Source organism: Cervus elaphus, chromosome 18 (genome assembly GCF_910594005.1).
Source record: "Cervus elaphus chromosome 18, mCerEla1.1, whole genome shotgun sequence".
Lineage (NCBI taxonomy): Eukaryota > Metazoa > Chordata > Mammalia > Artiodactyla > Cervidae > Cervus > Cervus elaphus.
This window is the reverse complement of record NC_057832.1, coordinates 40,311,393-40,334,045: the sequence shown is the minus strand read 5'-3', so window position 1 is coordinate 40,334,045 and position 22,653 is coordinate 40,311,393. Positions and strand designations below refer to the sequence as shown.

General features: G+C 44.9%; 1 long non-coding RNA gene across 1 annotated transcript in view; it reads left to right on the top strand.

Annotated features, from left to right (window-relative positions):
* Positions 1-3,640: 3,640 nt before the first annotated feature.
* The window catches only part of LOC122673758, a 39,186-nt gene continuing 20,173 nt past the window's right edge, over positions 3,641-22,653 (top strand). Inside the window, exon 1 of the long non-coding RNA XR_006334819.1 lies at positions 3,641-3,687. This is a non-coding gene — a long non-coding RNA (uncharacterized LOC122673758). The remainder of the gene's footprint in view (positions 3,688-22,653) is intronic.

The following is a 22,653-nucleotide window of genomic DNA, read 5'->3' as shown; positions in this document are numbered from 1 at the left end:
TGTCCACAGTCAGTTTGAGAAGTGGTACCTGAAGGTGCTGTGTATCAGTTCCCTAATCCAGAACCTCATACCCTCTAGCCTTGAGGTAGATCCTTGGCTGCATTTCGCTTTTATCATTTGTGTGGTTTTTTGCCTATAGACCTGTCCAGCCTGTGTCAGGCCTTTTAAGCCCATCAAACACACTTAAAACCTTAATACAGTGTTTACATTTATAAGCTTTTGAACTTCATATAAATGTTATTATTCTTAATACATAAGGGTATTATGTAGTATTCTAAAATATGCAATGTGATGTGAAATTTATCCATGTAGCTACAGGTAACTGTTGACTCATTTTTCACTGATCTGTGATATCTCTTTTTATGAATATACCATACTTTAGTTTTGCTGCTGTGACTGGACATTTGGGTAGGAGGTTCTTACTATTCCAACTTTGCTACTGTGTCCACTCCCATACTGTCTCTTGCTACCCACAGGCAAGAGTTTCTCCAGGGTATAAAGCTGGGAGTAGGAGGCTCATTTGTGGGGCATGTACAGCTTTGAGGGCCCTCGTTGATGACTAGTAAGTGGTTGTGTCAGTTTGTACTCCCACAAGCCGTGTAGAAGGGTTTTCATTATACCACAATCTTGCTTACTCTTGGTATTGGCAGATTAAAACTTTTTTTCCCTGAGTATGCCAGAAATTATAATTGCATTTATTTGTTTCAAATCCATACTCAAATAAGACTCATAGATTACAATTGTTTGATGTAACTCTGGAGTCTTTCTTGCTACATAGATTTCCTCTCTCTCTCTCATCTTGTTCTTTACAGTGTCTGTTGAAGAAATCAGGTCATTTATTCTGTATAGTTTCCACAGTCTGGTTTTTGCTGATTGCATTCCAATGTGTCAATCAGCATGATTCACAGAAGCCTCTATTTCCTGTAAATTGGTGGTAAGATCTAGAGAGCTGTTCACATTTGGCTTTAATTTTTTTGACAAGAATGCATCAGGCAATGTATTGTACTTCCATCCATCAGAGAGCAATGTTAATAATATCCAGTTACCTGTTTTCTTTAAATGATGTTAACAACAGCCATTAATGATTATTACCTAGATTCATTATTTAATTATGGTGTTGAAGGATTCAAATTCTATTGCTCCCACTTCATTTATTAGTTAGGATACTTCTATAGAGAAAGCCTTCTCCTCATCAATTATTTTGCATCCCAAGATACAGTTTTGTAAGTAGATTCAGTTTGCTTGATTTGGTCCTTTTATTTACTAGTTTTCGAAGGGACACATTGATACCCTGTGTCCTCTGGATATGACCAATGAATTTTGAAATTTATTATCATATTTAAAATATATCTGATATTTCAGTCCATTGCAGCTACTAAATCTGTTGATGCCCAATTGTTCCACCTTTGGCCGTTGGGAGCCTATTTAAGTTGGTTTGTGCATCCTTTTGACCCATCTGTAATATTTTCCAAAAGCTTCTTAATTTTCTGGTGTGACAAGAAGTGCTAGATTCTTTTTTATACATTTTATGTCACAGACTTGGAATCAGCCATTTCTCCAGAATTCTGGGAAATGGTATTAATGTTTAAAGTAACGATCTGGGTGCTAGGGCTTGTTATTTGCTTATTATTAACCAGGCCACAAGTCTAGAAGTCATGTTTGAGCCTGTCTTTCTCTCGCAATGCACTTCCAATCGATATGGAAATCCTTTCCTTTCCAGAGTCTGGCCATTTTTGCCATCTTCATTGCACCAAGTGTTCTATTCTGCTCAGGCTGCTACAACAAAATTCCACAGACTGAGTGGCTTATGAACAACAGAGATGTGCTCTAACAGTTCTGGAGGCTGAAGACCAAGATCGAGGCACCAGCCTGGTTGTTTTCTGGTGAACCAGCCCTCATCTGGGTCCGTAGCTGGCATCCTCTGCCTGTGTCCTCACTTGGTAGAGGGGCTGGGGGCACTCTGTGGGATCTCTTTGATAAGAACACTAATTCCATTCGTGAAGTTTCTGCCCTCATGACCTAAGAACCTCCCAAAGGTCTCATAATACCATCAGATTTGGGGATCAGGATTTCAACATGTGAATTTTGGAGGAGCGCCAACATTCAGACCATGGCTCCAAGTTATCTAGGTCATCATCATCTCTTGCTTGACCTGTTGTGTTAATTGCCATTCCAGCTTCTAGACTTGCCTTTCTATGGTATGCTCTCCACACAGCATTTTGTTGAGCCTTCTGCATGTTAACTCACCCCTCAGTGTCTTTCCAACTTCTTTGAATAATTTCCAAGTGAACAGTTCACCCTCAAGCATCTCTGTCACCTGGCCGCCTGCTGTCTCTCTCCACGCCTCCCACCCCCATCTTCTACACTCTCCTTTTGATTACTCTACCCCGGACCCCCGCCTCTGTCTTCCTCAGGCCCGGCTTAGGAGCTTTTACATTTTCAGTTCCTCCTGCTTAGAGAGCACTTTGTTTTAATGTCTGCATGAATCACTCCCTCACTCCTTTCGGGTCTTACTTAGGTGTTACATTTCTCAGGGTACTTTCTTCACCCAACTAGACAAAATTTCTCCCCTATTTAGTTACTCATTAGCCTCCTTCCCCTTATTTATTTTTCTTCTAACATTTGTCACTGTCTGATCTGCATGTTTGTTTATTGTCTGTCTCCCACTATTGGAATATAATCTCTTTCAAGGCGGGGCCTATCTGTTTTGTTCATTGCTATATCTCCAATATCTAGCTCATAGCCTGGCACGCAGCGTTCAAGAAATATTTAATGAGTGAATGAGTGAATACAGGTTGGCTTTAAGTGACAAGTTCTCAGGGAAAACCACTTCCCCTTTGACCCATAGCCACAGTTTTGCCTTTATGCAGCAGTTTTATTCTTGTTTTTATTGTTGTCATTCATCCTTTTCCTAAAAGTGTTGGTAGCCCTTTGGAGATCTAACTTAATTCATGGAAGTGGGGTGGCAGAAGGAAGCATCTGCCTTTTGACTTGATATTTTTCAAGGGCCCAAGGCCACAGTCATCTTTCTGATGAGTGAATATCAGAAAATAACCTGAGGCAACTTCGGCTTCACCACTCTTTAAAAATTCTGAGTTTCTTCTCTCACTTCATTTGGAGGAGGGGTCCTCCAAGGATTTCCCTTACTTTCTTATGAGCTTAGTTATGCGTTTCTACCAATTGTTTCTTTATGTTCTTTTGCATTTCAGATGACCTGGCTTACAGTAGTACTGAATCTGGAACTCATCAGACCTGCTGTTTTTCATGCCCTGCACAGCAACCCAGGGGACTGACTTGCCCAAGGTCCTCCTGTAAATGGAATCGCTAGAAGCAGACCCTGAATCCCTCACCTCTTCATGGTGAGTGCTTAATGTCCACCTTGGACTGGGGCTGTGTCCTATTTTCTTAAGAGGGTCTACTAGAACAGATATTTCTAGCTTAATGTTTATAGTCAGAGAAGGTAGAAACGAACAAAAACAATAATCACAACACGAGGGTCTCCAGTTCTAAGGAAACTGTTGTCAGCGTTGAGGTCTGTAATAGCCACTTGTAAATGTGTAATGGGAAATAGGAGTGGGACTTGTGGCTGATGTCAGCAGGGTAGCTTTTGTCAGAAGCTGCTCTTTTTGCTTTTCCTTTAGAAGTCAGATCTGAAAGACCCATTTTCCTCAGAATTTCTGCTCCGAGGTAAGGCTGGAGGCCTCCTTTCACTCCTACAGTTCATTTAGGCTGCACTCAGGGTGGTTTCCAATCAGCGTGGAAACATTTGTACCTTGATAATTATAGTAGATTTAAAAAAATGTTTATTGGCTCTGGTGAGATAGTGTTACTGAAAACAGGCTGTACTTTAAGCAAAATGGCTGCAAGCTTGGCATGCTCAGAATACTTTGCAAATCAGTTGATAACTGAGATCTTCAGTCAGTCAGTCAATTTTGCTTCACATGATGCCAACTGACATTTAAAAGAAAAACCCTTATTTGTCTCATTGAACTGACTGACTTGGGGCCTGAATTGACTTAATTGCATGGTTGCTTTTGGTATATGGTAGATAGAGATTGCTCTGCTGGGTCATCATCGAATGTAACACACAGGTCATGAATAATAGTGGACAGCCCCAGTGGGCAAATGACTTGCTAACTTTTTCCTTGCAAAATAACTTACTGTTGCCAACCTATCAGTAACCTGGTTTAAAAGGCATGTGAATAATAGACAGTGCAGTGTTCTGTCCATTGAACTCAATTTTAATGTATCACATCAAATCATTGGGTCAGTCAATCCAGTACCAATTTTTGATAGATAAGGTTTTGATGACTTTCAAAATATAGGCAGTGAGGTATGCTGGGATAGCTACCTTTGAAGATTCCCTTAGTAAGAACAGCAGTAAGTTATGTTTTCTAACCACAAAAGTATTACTACAATGCACATTTGGAAATTTCACTCACCTGGAGGTGGTGACAGTTAACACTTTAGTATATTTCCTTCCAATCTTCTTTTCACACATTTTTTACTAATTGAAATGATACTATATCCTGGTGAGATTTTCTTTCACTTAATTTGTGTACTGATGGTGTTTTCTTCCACTGAGCATGATGATGCGAATATTTCCCATGTTATTATCAAGTTTTCCATAAATATTTTAATGGTCCATAGCATTGCATTGTATGAATGCAAGATAGCTTTTTTGTTTGTTTTTGTTTTTAATTAATTGTTAATTAATTGATTTATTTTTGGCTGCATGGGGTCTTTGTGGCTACCAGGGGTCTTTGTTGCTGCCCGGCTGTTCTCTAGTTGTGGTTCACGGCCCTCTCACAGCAGTGGCTTCTCCTGATGCAGACGCAGGCTCTAGGGAGCACAGGCTTCAGCCGTCGTGGCACAGGGCCTCAGCTGCCCTGTGGCATGTGAAACCCTCTGGGACCAGGGATCGAGCCCATGTCCTCTGCGTTGGCAGGCAGATTATTAACCACTGGACCACCAGGGAAGTCCCAGAATAGGTTACTTAAACATTCTCCTACTGTTGAACAGTTGGGCGGCTGTTTTGTTATCTATTATTATAAATACTATTTACCTGAACATATTTTTCAGGTACAGAAAATTTTTTCTCTATATCTTAAATTATTTTCTTAAGCTAGCATCGTATAATCATAGTATAAGTATTTAATCAAAGGTTATAGATATTTTTCAGCCTTCTGAGACAAATGGCAGAATTGTTTTCCTAAAGGAGTGTCCGTATTTATATTCAATCCAACAAGACACAAGAGGATTGTGTCTGTGGCGCTCCAGGCATGTTATTTTGGCTCTCCTAAGTGATTACAATGTCTGTGGCAGGTGACATTTATTTTTAGAAAGAGCAAAGAATCATTTGGAACCAAACATACTCAGTAGAGCAAGTGATTGAATTGAACCAGAACTATGGGCTGCATAGTAACACTCCCTACACACACACACACACACACACACACACACACACACGGTTGCATTATGTGTGTGTATTTCCTAGATTAGACCAGAAAAAAAACCCTCTAAAAATAGTTACCAATATACTTTTAAGTGATAACACTATTTGCTGAACAAGAGAATAATCTTCTGCGGTACTATCTTTAGAGAAAAAACATTCAAAGAGTTGTATAAGTTATAGCATATTTGTTTAAAATTTTATCCCTCTATTTGATAGTAACACTTCATTTCAAAGGTAACTTTGATAATTCCAAGTTCAAAGTTTTATTCATTCTGTTTCCCATAGGCGGCTCTAATTACAAAGCTGGGTAAGAAGAGGTCCTTGCTTTGGTTTTAAGCTCCCTACTGAGCACGTTATGAGTTTCTGGTCTCATTGGCACTGTGTGTTGAACTCAATGAATATCAAGCACATCTATGCTTACTGTAGGCTTCTTCGGAATGCTAATGATTCATGTTTCTTACAAAAGTGCTTGGAAAAGTTTTTTTTTTCTTTTGGTTTTTGGGCCTCCTCTCACTATATCTATATTCAAGGAGTGTTAGATAGACAACGCAAAAGATCTCCTGAAGGATGAGATTTAAACATTAGGGATTGAGTTGGAGCAAAGACAGAACTACCTGGCTGTCGTCAGAAGGTGGTGGAGAGAAACCCCAGAGTCTAACTAACTCTTCTGCCTTTGTAGAGTGTCGTCAGAGTTTCCTGGGTGAGCTCTGATTGGCTGTATGGCTTTTGACAGGCTTCCCAGGTGGCTCAGTGATAAAGAATCTGCCTACCAATGCAGGAGACACAGGAGACTCAGGTTTGATCCCTGGGTTGGGAAGATCCCCTGGAAAAAGAAATGGCAACCCACTGCAGTATTCTTGCCTGCAGAATCCCCTTGACAGCAGAGCCTGGTGGGCTGCAGTCCATGGGGTCAAAAGAGCCGAACATGACTGAGCAACTGAACAGGCACACACATGGCTTCTGACATGTCCTTGGCTGTCCATTTCCTCAACTGTACAATGGACACGAAGTGCAAAATATTTGTTTCACAAGATATAGCAAAACTGAAATGTGATGGTACTCAGCACTGTATGTGGCCATTAAGCGTTTAAATGACAGTGAGTCCCATTGCTGTCACCATCATCAGTTGTCATGATCATCTTTTGGTCGCCCCTTAGGACCTGCCAGGGTGCCTGTTTAATGAGAGCACAATAAGTGTTACCTCATACTGGCCACATCCTTGTGTCCTTTTCCTGACTTACCACAGAGCCTGGCGTCCAGCCAGCATGCAATAAATGAATATTAAATTAGTGAAAAAAAGTCCACTTTAACTGTGTGATTGCCAGATGTAATTCACATGGATATTCAAAAAAATGGTATTTAACGTGATTTCATTTTTTTCCCATTTATTTTTATTAGTTGGAGGCTAATTATTTTACAATATTGTAATGGTTTTTGCCATACATTGACATGAATCAGCCATGGATTTACATGTGTTCCCCATCCTGAACCCCCCTCCCACCTCCCTCCCCTTAACGTGATTTCTCAGTTAAGAACTTCCTCTTCTTCTGTTATGTGCTCTGAGGGTAGGTAGAGTGTGGTTACTACAAACAGGGCTGCTCGAGTTGGACTTTCCTGGGTGGAAATCCTGGCATCGCTTCTTGCTTGCTCTGTGACCTAAGACAAGTTTCCTCCCCTCTCTGTGCCTCAGTTTCTTCATCTGTAAAGCAATAGCACCTTCCTCACAGGGATTAGAGACTTTATACATACGGTGATTAGAACAGGGCTGGCAAACAGTAAAGGCCATGTAAGTGTGTACCAGGGAAGGGGAAAGAACTTTACAAGGGACGAAGCAGAGCCCCTCTCCTCAAAGATGCTTTCCGGTCCTCAGGGTTCCACGTATGCCCACAAGGCATGCAACAACATGAAGGAAAGCCGAGCGTGAGTGAGGAGTTCAGTGGTGTGCTGCGATGTGCTAAGCTGTTGTTAAACAGCCAGCAGTCTGGGAGAAAAAAAGCCCTGACTTAAACAACTCTTCCAATTTCCGTGGTGTAAATATTCCTGCCGAGGCCAGTTTGAAGCCACCGTTGTGCTGATTGTGGAACCAGGAAAAGACACACACAATCGGTTCCTGCAGGTTGACGCGAGTGGGCTCCAGGACACTGCTGGGTAGAAGCTGCAGGATTCTAGAGAACACCTCGTATTTGGTGATATGGACAAAGGGTGTTAACATCTTCCGGTCTGGAGACTGCTGCTTGGTTCTGGGAACAGGAGAGGTCCCTCTATCAAACCAGAGGGAGGGACGCCTTTCCTTCCCACAACCTACCACTTAAAAACATAATTCCCCTGATCACCTGATGCCTGAAAGACTTCAGAAAGTCAGTCTCTTTGACCTTTTACCAGTCAGTCCTTGACCTTGAGATAGCCAGTGGGTCGCATTACGAAGATGGGGTTCAGGTTTGCTGAGCCTGGAGAGAGAGAGTAGAGGGGTGGGGTCCTCGTCTCCCAGTGTTGTCTTCTTCGGGCAGCTCAGGGAGAAGCAGCCACCAGAACCTTGGCCCCTGCTCTGCCCTAATTCCCGGGAGGACTTTAAGAAAGCACTTAAACTCACTAATAAAATGGGTAGAATAACATGATGGTAGTCATTCCTTTCATTGGGCATCCCTAATGATTCAAGTGGTAAAGAATCTGCCTGCAATGCAGGAGGCTCAAGTTTGAGCCCTGGGTTGGAAGATCCCCTGGAGAAGAAAATGGCAACCCACTCCAGTATTCTTGCTCAGAGAATCCCATGGGCAGAGGAACCTGCTGGGCTGTGGTCCACGGGGTCGCAAAGAGTTGGACACAGAGAGTTGGTTGTGGGAAGCAACTGAGCACCACACACAGTCATTACTTCTCTGCACCGATGATTCCCCGTTGCCCACTAGAATAGGACGCTCCTGGTGGCTCTTTTCCCTTGGCCACAGTGCCCGCCACATTCCAAATGACGGTTGTGTGGTCAGTGTGGACACTGCAGAGAAGGTGACATGGGGTGGATTCCCAGCTGAGTAATGGGAGAGCAAGCAGGAAATACGTGTTTGTTGTGTGAATGCCCTGAGACTGTGGGGTTCATGATGGAGCACGAGCTGTCCTGTACCGACGGACACAAGGATGCAGTGGTGAGAATCAAAAGCAGTTATACACTGTGGATGGAAATGTTCTGTCAGCATTAAAGCACTCTACCTAAGGAAGGAGTTGGCATGTCTAAATTAGCAAGTGGGTGGAACGCTCATACTTGGAAAATTGCTTGCAATTATTTCCTTGAAATAGAAATTGAACTCTCAGGAACTACATCTGATCTCAGGTCTATACAACAGGTCAGATTTGCTGTTAGCTTTCCTGGTCCAAGACTGGAGAGCAGTCATCTTCTAGCCTTTGGTGTTTAAGTTTCCAGAAGTGTTCATGAGGAAGGAAAAAATGTTTTATCATTGTTTAAGGATAGGAACGGTGACCACATAACAGAACCCCCTTCACAGCAACAATAAGAATGGCTTTTCTCCAGTGCCTTTGTGCCAGAACTTTGTGTTAATATATAGAAATGTAACACCTCGCCCCCCTTTCCAGAGTCAAAGCTCATCAAAGTTTGTACAGAAGGAAAGGACCAGAGCTGGCATTCAAACCAGGCCTGTCAGAAACCCTGCCTTAGGTTTTCCCAAGAAGGCGATAAGGATTCAAGTACAAGTAGTACATGGGGTGTGCATGTGTGCTCACTCACTCAGTTATGTCCAACTCTTTTGCGACCCCATGGACCATAGCCCACCAGGCTCCACAGTCCATGGGATTTCCCAGGCAAGAATACTGGAGTGGGTTGCCATTCCCTCCTCCAGGGGATCTTCCCGACCCAGGGTTGAACCCGTCTTCTCTGTCTCTTGCATTGGCAGGCGGATTCTTTACCCCTGCGTCACCAGGGAAGCCTTTATATACTGGGCAGTGGGAAGTGATTCAGGAGAAGGAAGGCAGCTAATAAAGGATGACTGTCACATAATTATCATTATGGCTATGGTTTAATCCCCTGGAGACAAAACTCATGACCCAGAATAATCCCACTCAAGGGCTGAGAGAGTTGGGGTATTAATATACCAACAGCTGAGTTTGAAGACGGCTCCCAGGGGCAGAGTGGCCTACTCTGGTTTGGGGAATAAGTGCCCTCAGGCACAGAGGCAGAGCCTGGTGATGGGAAGTCATCTTGGAAAGCACATACGCCCAAAGGTTGTGGATTGAGGCATGACAGCATTTGCTCCAGGCTCCAAAGCCTGAGGTCTCCGCTACTTCTACCCTGTTCAGCTCCCTTGGTCTCTGAGCCGTGGAAGCTCCTCGGCACATCCGCCCTCCCATCCTGGAGCACCTCTGGGGCCACGGAAACCCCATTGCTACTAAGGATTGCATCTAGAGACTATCTGGTGCCCAGCCAGCAAGCAGCGGACAGAGCTCATGGATTAAACCACTTTAAATGGGAGAGTGGAGTCCATTTTCTAGGATGGTTGTGAGCATTGAATGAGTACATGTAGATTTCTTGGCACAGTGTCTGAGGCATGGTAAATGAACAATAAATGTGAGCCGCGATGTGGTTGAAGACAATAGACTGGGCAGAAGATGATGAAGGGAAGGACCAGGAGGACAAGGAGGGAGCGAGCAGAACAGAGGAGGGACTAAGGAGCAGACAGACAGAAAGCTGATGTCACAATGTGCTGTTCATGTCGGCTGTCAGCATCAGCAAACTGCTCTTCTCTCTCCTCTTCTCAAGGTGTGGGGGGATGATATTCTTTCTTATCAACCAGAGCAAGTCTGAGAAAGATTCCTGCAGCATCTCTAGTTCCCATTCCTGCTCAAGGTTACCCTCCTGGCAGTGTTACTGCTGGACACACAGATAGCCTGGGGCTGAAATCCGTGCTTCTGAGCTGCCTGAGGATGGGCTGGGGCTTTCCAAATGGCTCCTTCGACTGAGCCTAAGGCTCAGAATTTAATGTTGCTTCTGTGATAATGCCAGTTTATGGAGTCCTGAGTGTATGTGTGTGTGTGTGTGTGTGTGTGTGTGTGCATGCACACGCATGCATGCTCACTTGCACTTGTGAGTGTATGTAGGCACTTGTGTTTAGCTTGCAGGATGTATACAATTTCAGATATTCTGGAAATAATTGCTCTTGATTAGGACCGGCGGCAGCCACCAGTTCCTATTTTCACTGCAAGTTGAAGGAGAAAAGCAGTGACTTAAATCACAGAACAGGTGTTTCAGATTAGACATTAGGGGAAATTTCTTTTTCAGATGGATTTGATAAACTCTGGAATGGATTGTCAAGGGAAGTTTTGAAGCTTCTTTTTCTGGGAACTTTTATAAATAGGATAGATACTTGCCTGCCTGAGGCAGTTGAAGCATAATTCCATCTGGAGATGCCCTGATGGACTGGCTTCAGGTGGGAACAGAAGGGAGCAGCGATCATCTTTCTACTGAGGTCTCCTAACCAAGCGTTTCATTCCACTGTTCAGAGCATTTCAGCATTACTGATTTTATCTGATTTCAAAAGTTATACATGTTCATTACCTAAAATTCAGAGAATGCAGAAACATATGAAAAAACTCAAACAAAATCCTGTAATTCAGAGGCAACCAAAAATAATTTATTTTGGCCTATATATTTTCCAGAATTTTTTATACATTTCACACAGAATTTTCCAAAAAAATTGTATCATACGCTACACATTTTTGTAATGTAGCTTTTGTACTTACTATATTGTGGACTCCTTTCTATATCACTAAATATGGCTTTATATCAGTTTTGGTAGCTAAAGACAACTCCATGATATCCATGTAGCATATTTTATTTAACCAGGTTTCTACTGTGGAGGTTTAGGTTGCTTTTCCTGGAAATTCCTATATGTATGTCCTTGTGGAGTTGTACAGTTATTTCTTAATAATAAATTCCTTTAAGCAAAATTGCTGTATAAGGGTATGCCTGTTTAGAATTTTCCTACCTATTGCTAGACTCCCCTCCAGAAAGGTCAGATCAATGTGCATCACCATCAGTAATGCTTGAGTGAGTCTGTTTTCCCTTTTCCTACACGACATTAACTACTGTCCATGTTCACTGTCTGTTCTCAATGTTTTAATATACATTTCTTGCGTTCTAGAAACATTGAGGTTCTCAAGGTTTTTAGTCATTTATGTTTCTTTTGTTAGTTGCCTTTTGTCTCTTTTATGCAGTTTTCTATTGGGGACCCAGATAGATAGATGGATCAATTGCTGTTGTCTGACTCTTTGACCCTGTGAACCTGTAGCCCACAGGCTCCTCTGTGGCATTTCCCAGGCAAGAATCCTGAAATCAGTTGCCATTTCCTTCTCCAGGGGATCTTCCTGACCCAGGGATCAAGTGTGTGTTGACAAGCAGGTTCTTTACCACTGAGCCACCAGGGAAGGATGGATCAATAGATAAATAATCAATAGATAAGCCATTTCCTTCTCCAGGGGATCTTCCTGACCCAGGGATCAAGTGTGTGTTGACAAGCAGGTTCTTTACCACTGAGCCACCAGGGAAGGATGGATCAATAGATAAATAATCAATAGATAAATAATCTTATTTATATCATTTTCAAAGCTGCCTTTTAACTTTACTATGAACATATTGTTCAGAGGTTTGCTACACAAATTATTCTTTGGGCAACAGTAGTTTTAACTAGAATATAACAAGCTATTGGAATCCTGGTCACAGCTGTCACCTGTCTCTAGGCCAGATGAAGTCTCCAATCACCACGGAGTGTGGGGAGGTGGGCAAATTGTGGAGACATGGCCCGTGCATAGTTTTTGGATCAGATCAGAGTGTCCTGCCTTTGAATGAAGTCAGAGCCTCTGGGCTTGACAACAGAACAGGAACAAAGCCTTCAACCCAGGGAGCCTGTGGTGGAAGGAGCAAGCGATGAGGAATGTAGGGAAGGTGGGGAAGATGGGCCAGTCATCTGATCTTCAGGGCCAGTCCCTCTGTTCCCCTAAAGGTAGCAGCAGCTTCTCCTTCTCAGCTCCCCTCCCCACCTACCCCCCCATACACAAAGCACCCACGTTAAGAGGCTTTACCAACCAGAACTGACGTCCGCTCTCTCCTGTCTCTTCCCTTGGACTGAGGAGGAGGGGGACATGAACGCTTCCTACTTGGCAGCGTAGGGCAAGGCAGGCTGCCTGCACAAGGGCAGGGCAGGCAGAGTGGGGGGAAAAGCCGGACATTCTTCCTGGGGCAGGACTGCCTCTGGGGAGAAGGGCCTGGCTGCCTGATAGGGAACTAGAACTTGGCATCGTGCTTTGTCACAAAGAGGGAGCTCAAACCAGGACCACATCCTACTTCTTCAACTTCAGCTCATCTTTGCTTTTTCCTGCTCATCTTAGCTGTTTCAGGTTACAAGTTTTGTGAGTTTTTGAGAACAGTATCTTGCTCATTTCACTCAGAGTAAAAGCCAGACTTCTTACCTGGCCTGTCTGGCCCTGTCAGGGTGGTGTCACCTCGGCCACCTCTCCCACTCCCTGACTTACCCCGTTCCCCAGACCGTTCTATCCCACCGATGCCTAGAACACTCCGAGTGCGTGCTCACCCTACGGCTGTTGCACTTGCTGCTGGCTTTGCTTGAAGGCCCTTTCCCCACATGTCCACACAGCTTACCCACTCCATCCTCAGCTTTCTGCCCCAGAGTCGCCTCATCTCAGCGGCATGTAGAGGTCCTTGGCAGACAGCTGTCTCCGGGAAGTGCATCTCAGAGAGCAGGGACCAGACATCAGGGAGGGCTCCTGAGGTGAACCCCAGGTCTGGGGCAGGGCTGACTGACAGGATGGAAATAGACCCAAGAGTCAGCAGGGTCCAGGGCTTGCAGCTCACCAGGGTGAGGGCTTGGCACAAGGGACCCAGTTGACAGGCCCAGACAAATACCTGGGCCGCTATTCCTTCTACTCCTCCAAGTCCACCTGTCTCCTGCTGAGCTGCGCCCCCCCCCCACCCCCCCACACACACACACACACGCACACACACACAAGCAGCATCTTCTCTCTGTCCCAGCCTCCACCGTGGGCTCATGCTCAGGACCCCACTGCACCAGCAGCCGGCCTGCTCCGCTGCCCCGCATTCCTTCTGTCTCCCCTCCCTGCCCTCTTCCCGAGACTCAGGTTTCTCCTCATCCTGTTCTGAAAAACCTCCATTCTCTTCAGGTGTATTGTTGCATCTGAACTCAGGCACATCCCCGGGGCAGCACACCCAGCCCAGCTCTGGGAGCTGGTGAGGCAGGAATGCATCGTAGGAACTCAGCCTCAGAAAGAAAGGGCAGTTAGTTTCTGGACCACAAGACCAGAGTCAGGCAGCCAGCAAGTGTGAGCTGATGCTGTGTTTGAGAGCTCTAGGCCCAGAGCTCAGAAATCCCTGCTGCTGGAGAGTGGGATTGCCCCAGAGCACAGGATGGTGCCGAGCAATCCCGAGGCGGTGCTGAGACGGCTGCAGGCCCAGGAGGAGGGAGGTCGGGGGAGTCGGCGGGGGGGCAGTGGAGGGGCAGTGGTGGGAAGACAGTCCTAATGTACTGTCCGGTCCAGCAGGGGCACCTGTCTGTCTGAATCAGTGCCCATGGACCAATTAAATCAGGAACTCTGCTGGTGCAGCCCAGGCTTGGTCCATTTTCAGATCTCCCTAAGTTATTTTAATGTGCAGCTCTAGCTGGGAATCCCGGATCCAAGGGAAAGAGGAGGTGATCCAGGACACTAATATTTGCTGAATACCTGCCATGTGCTAGATGGTTTGCCTAGTCGTGGCTGCTGTCTATTGGGTGCGTACTACGTGTAAGACACGGTTTCAAAGGTTTTTTATCTACTGGTATGTGTAACAGTCCTCTGAAGAATGAGCTCCATGTCTCGATAAGGAAACCAAGGCACAGAGCAATCACAAAGCTCATGAATGACGGAGAACGGTTTCAGATCAAGGCAGTACAGCGTCAGAAGCCACACTGTTTTACCATTACATCTTACTGTCTCACAAAGACCTTGGCTGTTAGTGAGGGCGGGCCATGTTGTTCTGAGAATGGAGGAAGTTACCTGGAAACCCCTTAACAGAAGTCCCTTAAGAACGCAAAAATCTCCATGCTACCATGTTAACAACGATGATTTCTTACTCAAACTGGCTATTCATTGAACTTCAAATTTTTTATATATAGCATTCATTTATGGCTTGAAAAAAGGTTGCTGTTTATTCATTGAAGGTCCATAAGGAGTTGGGAATGGGGGAGGAGGAGTGAATGCTCTCCTCCACAAAGCCACTCAGAGACCCAGGCTGAAAGAAGCTCTGCCATCTTGTAAGCTGCATCATTTGAAGAGGAAGGTGGCCTTCTCAGTCCCTTGGACCAGGCCATAGAGAGGTGGCATAATCACACCTGGTTTTTTCACTGCCTCAGCTGGAAGGGGCAGAGGTCATTTCTGCCCCTCCTTCATTGGCTAGTCATGTGACCCTGCCTAGCCGCAGGGTGATTGGGAAACACAGGGAGCCAGTGGAATATGTGTAAGCATTCATTTCTTGGCCATACCCCCCTGAGGGGGCTGGGATTCCCAAAGGCCATCTCAGAGATCAAGAAATGTACCTAAAGAGACCCAGAGCTTGGAGCTGGGCTTCATACTCAGCTAGTCTCACTGGAATTCTTGTGCTTTTTCTACCCCATCAGTGTCATTTATTTATGCTCGAGGGCATCCAGTAAATGCCTACACCGCCTCCAAACATAAGGTGACACTAGAAACTTCTGGGTTGTAAATATAGATAATTGTGCTATTTTTATGAGGTTGTGCTCATTAAATCATCTGTTGAAGTATCTCATGCCATCCTGGGAGCAGAAAGGATCACGCTTGGTGCCTAAAAATAAAGAACGGATTCACTGTGGGTTGCTAATATATGTAGCTTCAAAAAAAGCAGCCACCAACTAGCACATCTCCTGTATGCGTAAAAGACCACAGTTACACTGTTAGTGGCAGCTTCTTGCAGTTTCTGGAGCTCTGCCATCCCAAATTGCTCCAGGTACAGAGTTGACAGGTTGGAGGAAAGCTTTTTTCTCCCTCAGTCTGTGATCACCCCTGGCTATGGTTGTTTATTAACCCACAGCATGAGCAGGAGTAGAAATTTGCTAAACTCCACAATTTTAGCATGAAACTTGGCGAGTGATGAAATTTCTCACCTTGTCCAATCGCTTAGGGTCTATTGTTCTGATAATTACATCTTAAAATAGTGCCCATTTTCCAAATGTGCAGCCATCCTGACGGGAAGGAAGAGCGTGCCCTGAGGTAGGTAGTCCCTGCTTGTATTTCCCTTGACATGGAGACGCTTTGCCCTTGGCCCCCAGGAAGCCCAGGGCTAGGACCTGGAGCCCCCACATCTGTCCTGCACCCCGGGGAAGTGCTCTGTTGCAAGTGTGCCCCACCCCATGACCCAGGCCTGTGCTAGGGGTTGTAACTGCATGAATACTGACAAGTCCGTCCCAAACCTTCCTCTCCGATGCGGCACCTCCTCTTGTGCCCCAAGGAGCTGCGCTTCCCTCTAGAAAGGGGCCAAGGCGAGTGTGCCGAGGGTGACATGTGGGACCAGAGCAAGTCAAATAATGAAAACAGTAGCCACCACTAATGAGCTTTACCACAGGCCGGGCACCCCTCTCAGTATTCTACGTGTCAGTTGGTACAGTTCTCAGAACAGTACTCCAAAGCAGGTGGTGCCATGATCTTTAGTTCATGGATAAGGGAGCTTGAGGCACAGGGAGGTTTAGAAACTTGCCCAAAGTCCTGCAATTAGACATTGGCAAAACCGAGGAGAAGAGGCAGGCAGGATGGTTTTTGAGGTTGAGCTCTTCACCAATACAGAAAATAAAAAGAGGCATGGGAGGGGGAAATATGATTGACAAGAGGAAACCCACTGATCACTTTTCCATGTTTCTCCTTGGCGTCTGTAAAGCCCAGCAGGAGACTGAGGTTACCTTCCCAGACTGGCTCTGGTTCCAGAAAGATCTGAACCCCAAACCAAGCTGATCATTGAAACCATCTGGGGAACCTTAGAAAGGCCAGCTATTTAAGCAGTACCCCTGAGCTACTAAACCAGTCTGACTCCATATGAGTCAGGGCCCCTGGAAATAGTATTACTGCACATTAAATTTCCTCGAGTGTTTCTAACGGCCAAGCAGGTTTTGAAGTCCCTGCTATAGCAGAATCAAAACATTCCCAAACACAGGGGTGGGCTCACACTGGCCTGGGACATGCCCCGTGATGTGCACAGGAAGTATACCTAACACGAGCATCAAGGCTGGGTTTGAAAGGGAGGAGAGGTGGTCATGGTTCAGCATGGAAAATGTGTAGCTAGGAAGGGTGTGATCATCAGCCTGCCCTAGTCATCCCTGTTGCCTTAGTTTCGGGAATGAGGGCCTTTGAAAACACTTTTTATTGTTTCTTTTTCTTTGTATACCATCATTGTAAAAGTGCACATTGGTAAAAAGAAGAAAAGGATCTAGCACTGGCATTTCTAACACCAGAGTTATCCTGCTAACACTTGAGTGCTCATAGTCACTTCCTGCCAGATAGATACACATCCTCTCTCTCTGTTTTTTGGAAAAGCTGGTGGCACCACCATTTTGCCATCTGCCTGTCTGGAACCCCACTGAGTGAGGTGCCAACAGGTGCCTTGTCCCTGTGGATATGTGGGTTTGCCAGAATTTGAGGCTCGGCAGAGCCGAGTTGGGGTCAGCAGATCCACAGGAGTCGGGGAAGCCTGTGTAGCCAATGGATGGCCTGGGTGGGCCTGCACCTCTGGTCACCACACCCCTGCCACGCCAGCAGCACCGCCGTCACTGCACCAGCTCAGAACCACGGTGTCCAGCCTGGGAGAAACCTCAGAGATCACCACCTGGTTGGCATTTTATAAACAAGGAAGCCAAGGCTTAGAAGGGGGAATGGCAAGCCCAGCTGTCTGTCTGCCCTGGCTATGAGCCCTAAGATGCCTGGAATATAACTACGGGTCTGGCAGAAGAATCAGGTGATTCCTAAGGGCCAAGACTAATGAATGGGCTACAGAACAAGAGATGGGCAGAGCTCACTGGAGCTTGACTTTGTGGAAATCCTTTATGGCCACTCCCGGCAATCAAGATTGCTGGGAGAAATATCAATAACCTCAGATATGCAGATAACACCACACTCACAGCAGAAAGCGAAGAAGAATTAAAGAGATTCTTGATGAAAGTGAAAGAGGAGAATGAAAATGTTGGTTTAAAACTTAACATTCAGAAAACAAAGAACATGGCATCTCGTCCCATCACTTCATGGCAAATAGTTGGGGAAACAGTGAAAACAGACTTTATTTTTGGGGGCTCCAAAATCACTGCAGTTGGTGACTGCAGCCATGAAATTAAAAGACGCTTGCCCCTTGGAAGAAAAGTTATGACCAACTTAGACGACATATTCAAAAGCAGAGACATTACTTTGCCAACAAAGGTCTGTCTAGCCAAAGCTATGGTTTTTCCAGTAGTCACGTATGGATGTGAGAGTTGGGCTATAAAGAAAGCTGACTGCTGAGGAACTGATGCTTTTGAACTGTGGTGTTGGAGAAGACTCTTGAAAGTCTCTTGGACAGCAAGGAGATCCAACCAGTCCATCCTAAATGAAATCAGTCCTGAATATTCATGGGAAGGACTGATGCTGAAGCTGAAACTCCAATCCTTTGGCCATCTGATGTGAAAAACTGACTCATTGGAAAAGACCCTGATGCTGGGAAAGATTGAAGGCAGGAGGAGAAGGGGATGACAGAGGATGAGATGGTTGGATGGCATCACTAACTCAGTGGACATGAGTTTGAGTAAGCTCTGGGAGTTGGTGATGGACAGGGAAGCCCGGCATGCTGCAGTCCATGGGGTTGCAAAGGGTCAGACACAACTGAGCGACTGAACTGAACTGAACTTTGTGGCCACTGGCTCACCTGTTTGTGTTGTATAACCTAGCTGCAGCTTAACTGGGGCAAATCCAGCCAACAGACCCAACAGGATTGTATTCCTACAGCTTTTTGCTGACAGTAGCCTCACACACCCCTGCCTCTCTTTCTAACTATCTGTCCCTGCAATGTGATCGGTTAGGTTTTATCAGACCAAAGCTTGTAATTTTGGCATATCTTAATACTGGCTATGTTAATAGAGTTACTGTTAATATAAAAATGTTTGTGGTATACTGCAGGGGTTGGAAGATCATATAGTAAATGTTTTAGCATTTGTCAGCCCTAGGATGTCTGTTGCAGCTACTCAGCTCGGCAGCTGTCACACAAAAGCAGTCGTAGATAATATGTAAATGCATGAGTGTGACTATGTACCAGTAAAGCTTTATTTACAAAAATAGGTGGTCAGACTGCCAAATAGTTGTAAAGGGGTTACTCTATGCATAATAGAGATTTATTCCTGATTATTCTACTGAATAATTACAGTATATCTAGAAATTCTTAATAATGTGAGTAAATGTCAGCAGAAATGACTGAATCGTTAGAGTGAGAGCAAAGTCAGATCTAGTCATAGAAAAAAATTCACGTGGTTCTGGAAACTCTACTTTTCCTGCTTTTTAATGGCTGCCAGAACAATGTTCTTGCCAGACACGTGTTTCAGTAACTCCTTGTGAATACATTCATAGTGTGGAATTCTTTAAGCTCAGATTGCCACAGTGCACTGGTCTAAGATATTAAAGCAGATGGAATATTAACCACCAGTGTGAATGTTTCATTTTTAAGACAGAAAATGCTCTCTCAAAGTAGCTAATGTTTGTAAGAAGGTGTTGTGGTTGTTGTCTATTGTCAGTTAATTACAGAAACAAGCTGCCCTAAAACAATATTTATTTAGCTTGTCCATCCCTGGATCGCCTGGGAGGTTCTTTTGATCTAAACCAGACGAGGCCCATGTCAAACAGTACAGGTTGGGTCTGCCCATGCTCCCATCGGGGACTGGGTGGTCTCGTGGAGCCCTACTTGCATGTCTGCTGGTGGGCTGGCTGTCTGCTCAGGCAGTGGGGGTGGGGAAGATGGTCCAGGATTGCATGGCTCTCAGTCTCCAGTAAGCTAGCCTGGACTGTTCACAGTGCAGTCCCAGGGGGCCACGGTGGTGAATGGAAGCCTGAAAGGCCTCCTGAGGCCTGAGCTCTGAACAGGCACGTGGGGCACTTCAGTTGCCTTCCATTGGCCTAAGCAAGTCACAAGATCAGCCCGTATTCAAGAAGTGGGGAAATAGATCCCACTTCTTACTGAGAGGAGTGCAAGGTAATACTGCAAATCGGGGAGGCATGGACAATGGGGCCATTGCTGCAATCAATCTCGCACGGTTTGTAAGAAAACAGGCAGGATAATCATCTCTTAAAGACCCGACAGGAAACCCTATTGACAGCAGCATTCATGCAGTGGAACTAAGAACAAAATTAGCAAGACTGACACATTTTCACAGTGCTGCAGCTCCTTCTCATTGTTGAATGAAACCGTGTTTGTTGGCTTTTTGTTTGTTTTCTTTGCTGTACTCTGTGGCATGTTGACCTTAGTTCCCCAGCTAGGAATCAAACCCATGCACTCTGTAGTAGAAGCACAGATTCTTAACCACTGGACCACCAGAGAAATCCCTCAGTTGCTATTTCTGTCCACCTCACAGGCCTGTCCAAATTTCAGCACTTTTCCTAGTGTGTGTAATTGTGTTCTACCAAAAGAAAGCCCTGGGTATGAACATTCAGACTTTCAAAAGAGAAATTAGGATGTTCTTCTTTGATTGACAGGAATTCTTTTAAGTTTTAACAGAAGGTTTTATTATAGAGTTCCTTGAAATAGTGAGTTCTTTACTTACCATGTAATTTACTTCATAGAAATTTGGTGTGGAGGTTTTCTGGGCACTCCTGTTACCAGGAACATGACACATCCTTATTTCTCTCAGGACTCCTTAATGTTAAGATGATATGCTTAGTCTTGTTTTTTCACCATGTTTGTATATATGAAAAGGCCAAGCCTGCAACAATAGTACCTCCTTTTTTTTTCTTCTTAAAGAAGTCAGACCACATTGGATTTGGGGGAGGGGGGCGGCGGGGCGGGAAGCATTGGCCCAAGTTTCAGCAGATGTGAGCTACAGTGAGATGGCTCAGGTCCTAAAAAGAACAGCAGGCTTGGAGTCAGGAAATGTGTGTTTGGATCTCATCTACAAATATTTTCTTTGTTATAAGACATCATTTAACTCTTCTTGCCTCCAGTTCATTCGGGTAGATGCCTCCACTGTCTGTCACCATGTGATTCTCTTTGCTGACTGTGTGATTCCCTGGGTCTCAGTCTCCACACCTGTAAAGTGGGGCTAACGGCACTCATTTTGATCATTTATCGATGAAAAAAAAATCAGAAACGAATTTGTCAAGTTCCCGAAGACCAAACTTGAGAGTACCTCACATACACAGCTTTCTTTTAAATCAGTATTCTTTGATATCTAATTTTGTATTCATAATACTGAAGAAATTCAGCATTTCTTCAGGCGGAGGGTCCTCAATGTTGGTGTCCATCAGGATGACACAACTTGAATCTGCCTCCAGAGAGAACACATGGGAAGTACTCTATTAGGGCTCTGGAGCTGAGGGTTGGGGTTATAGTTCTTTCATTTAAGGCTTTCCCCTCAAGTTAAATGCATATACTTCTGGAATGGGGAGCACACAAAGTTTTGCTTGTGGTTTAGACTCTAGAGTGTGCGAGTTAGAACTTGTCCTGAGAGCAGGTTTTGACAGATGGGAAAGAAGAGAAAGGATAAAATGTGAGACCCTAAAATGAGTGAGGGAGAATCCATAAAGAGAAAGGAGGACAATAGCCAAGGTAACTCAGGCAGTGACCAAGCAGAAAGGATGTGGCCGTGGTCCCGATGTAGGACTCTGGACATATGTCGCTGCTGGACCTGAGGTGAGGTCTGGAGGTACTAAGGGAGACGTGGGAAGTCATAACAACCAAATGCGGACAAAGCATTTCTCTTTGGGTGGCGTGAATGTTTTATTTTCCTTTTTTGTATGGGTATACTTTTGTTTTTCCCCAATTATAAAATAGACCCGAATTGGCTCTATCAGCACTTTTTTTCGCATTTGAAAAATATTTTACATTTCAAAGCAAAGAGGACAGAGAAGACATCTCACACTATTGGACCAAAGCTGGAGTGAATGGCTTATGGTTTAGAAAATGTTTCAGATGAAGGCCCTTTCTCCTGCGTGTTTTTATATTTCCAGACACACATACCTCTCTGAAAGAAGTATTTTCCTCCTTGAAGCTGATTCAGGCTAAATAAGGGTTTTAAAGCTGTGTAAAATTGAATCTAGTTTTCTTATGGATGCTATTAAGAGCCCCTTAAGATAGAAACCTTTACCGGGGCTCATGTAGTTTAATTCAATTCAATTCTATACCCATCATTGAGTGCCAGCATGCAGGAGGTGTCACGATGAGGAAGGCTTGATTCCTGCCCTCAAGATGTTCAAAGCAAAGCGGATGAGACAGGTGCAGAGATAAGAGCCTTCACGTTGTCTTTGATGAGGGGCTCGAGTCCTGTTAAGTCTGGCCACCCCAATCTATTAGTCTTGACCCCAGAGACACAGGGAATTTTGGACAGCACTTTGACACTTAAGGCAGTTTCCCTCCATATTATTCATGAACCATCACCACCAATGTGTACGCAGTTCACATTGCAGCTCTCATTCCCCACCGTGGGTTTTAGAACCTAGGTCCTACTCTCTGGCTCTGCAGGGGAGACTTCTATGTGGGCAATATCCTGGGACACTCCGTCCCCTTCAAACCCACCAGCCTTTCCTGCTCTGCTTCTATCAGCTTCCATTCACACAAGCATTTCACTCCCTCTTAACAAAAAAGGAGAGTTAAATTTAAAATACCTATATGTGGGATTTGCCCATTTCTTCTTTACCCACTTCAGCCCAAACTTCTGTTAAGCCCCATGAAATAGACACAGAGTGTGGAGTGGGTGGAGGAAGAAATGAATTCCAACTGGCATGGGGTATCTGAGAAAGCTTTTCGAAGGAGATGCTATTTCATGTGGGCTTGGAAAGGTGGTTGTGATTTCAGCAGGTGAGCGTGATGCTTTCTGGCCCTGGGAGCTCCGTAAAGAAAGGGCCATAAGTTTGGCAAATGGCGGGTGGCTTTGGGGGTGGTAGACCTGGTGTCTACTCTGGGC